The 2500-nt window shown below is 35.0% G+C and overlaps 1 protein-coding gene across 2 annotated transcripts in view; it reads right to left on the bottom strand.

Moving 5' to 3' along the window:
- Positions 1-2500, bottom strand: part of LOC106878439 (protein Wnt-7b) — a 372038-nt gene that overhangs the window by 1374 nt on the left and 368164 nt on the right. The window lies entirely within an intron of this gene.

Genomic DNA, 2500 nt, shown 5'->3' with positions numbered 1-2500 from the left:
TCCAGATGTACACACATAAACCCATGCACACACATACGTATTTACACACATGAGTCGGAAAAAAGGTTTTTACTAAACTTGCAAATCTCCATCAAATCAAGTCTCTGCCGATAATTTAACCATATACATTTCAAAGATGTATTAAACATCCACCCCAAATTACAGGCTTTATGTCCTGTTCTGGATTGGATATCAGTCTACGGCGGGTTTTGTACACGGAACAGTTTAAGTTCTGCATTGCAAACAACTGAAACGCTGATCAAACACGCAGGTCTTCTGCAACACAATGAAATTTACCCTATGATAGAAATTTACTAACTAGAACTGACTGTTAAGAGTTAAATATTTCTGACTACTAACTCAGTGACTCATTAATGATGCAATACGAACCCTTTATCGTACCGACTTCTTCACTTGTGACTATTTTTATTTATAAAGCTAATGTAAGTATTAATTGGCTGGTAGATCAACTCTGTAAATCCAGTTGTGTAACAAATGGGGAAACCCTAATCAAGCAGACAATTGCACTCTGGAAGTCTGTAGAACGAGCATATATGACCACACAGAGCTATCGCTCCAGATATATCATATCTCCGCTTGTCTGAGAACTATACTGAACGTCAAGTACCTCAAGGACATGTTCTCCATAGTAATATGATAAGATTTCCTGGACAACCTTCGTTAATCGAAGCTTAATCAACTCGCTATACGACATATATGAAAGCGTACAATATGTATACTAGTTTGAAGAACCCTTACGTGTAGTAATTTTTCTCATACTTATTGTTGATATTCATTGCATCAGTACATTGTCTCTGTTTCTCTATATACTGACACTTTGAAGTCTTGTCAAGAGCACTGAACATACTTCCCTGAAGAGGTTTAATAAAACAGAAACATCTCCACTTTTATTTGTTGGTTTTGAAGTCATGATCCACCCCCATCTACATCGTCTTTGCTTTTCAAAACTTGGTGGTGATTATAAGGGAATTGTTTCTCTTGCTGTTTTTTGAATTGTAAACATCTTGAGAGGGAAAACATTTTGCCTACAAATTGCATGGATAACCTCAGTGAAATTCACTCTATTACATATATAAATCCCTTGCTGTATGTGTATTTAGTATTCAGAACTTTCCCTTCAGGTACTTTCCCTCAACCCTATTGCTTATTATGTTGATTAATTGACGTGTGGTTAGTGAGACAGAATTATCGGTGTGAGCGAAGCATGTTTTGTTTTTTATTTGATTGGTGTGGAGGTGAATCGGTGTATAAGCGACGTTCTTTTGAAATAAAACGGCAACCACAACAACACAACAACAACAACAAAAATGATAACGAAAAATAAGATAAGAAAAAATATATCTATAAAAAAAAATTCTTAAAAATTTGTGATGCAAATGGTAGCATTTGGGACAGTAAACAAAAGGCAGAAAGGAAAATATAGACTGGAGCTGGTCGGTAAAGTAATCTGACTTGGCGGCTAACTCTTTGATAATGCATTACCTGTAGCTGTTGTTATTGGGTTGAGAACAATAGTGAAGGAAAAAGCAAGGTAGAGCAGGCGACGCTAAGTTCAAAAGCTACTAAGATCTCGTAGCCAACCACTGAAACAACGTAAAACTACTATTAATGTCAGTGGTATGTTTCTCAGAAATGTACACCTAACGAAAAAGTCTACTGATGGTGAACTTTAACTTACTTGGCACCGGAGGAATTCTAAGTTTTATGCTTCTTTGAAAGACGATAACAAACTAAAAATGTTTTTTAAGAGATCGCGACTTAGGTAAATAAATTATCTCTCTTTCTGATAGCCATTGTGGAACCCAGTCTGTCAGTCTGTCTGTCTGTCTGTATGTATGTATATATGTATGTATGTATGTATGTATGTATGTATGCATGCATGTACGCATGTATGTATGCATGTGGAAGAAAATCACATACATACACATTTAGACACATACATTCATATATAAATATAAATGTAGATATATGTTTACACGTAAAAATATATGCACATAAATGTTTATATATATATATATATATACATATATATATATACAAATGTATGTACGCATGTGTGTATGTATGTATGTGTGTTAGTATTTATGTATGTATATGTACTATTTATTTTAAGTATGCGTTTATATTTTATTTCAATGTATGTATAGTAAGTGTATACGTATGTGTGTGTGTGTGTGTGTATGTGGGGTGGGGTGGGGAATGTGTGTGTGTACGAAGATGCGTGGTTCGAGTCCCGCAAAATAGTTCTCTGCCGTTTTTACTATCTAGGGGTATATTAACCCAATAAAGCACAATATATTATTTAAAGTTGAATTCGTGCGTTAATAGTAACTTATTTGTATATTTCTCGATACTTCTGCATTTGCTCTCTCTCTCTCTCTCTCTCTCTCTCTCTCTCTCTCTCTCTCTCTCTCTCTCTCTCTAAGAAAAGTATAACAATGTATAGGACATGTTCAAGGCAATTCGTCTGTCTGAGTTC

This window comes from Octopus bimaculoides, chromosome 3 (assembly GCF_001194135.2).
Source record: "Octopus bimaculoides isolate UCB-OBI-ISO-001 chromosome 3, ASM119413v2, whole genome shotgun sequence".
Lineage (NCBI taxonomy): Eukaryota > Metazoa > Mollusca > Cephalopoda > Octopoda > Octopodidae > Octopus > Octopus bimaculoides.
This window is presented reverse-complemented; position numbering and strand designations above follow the sequence as displayed.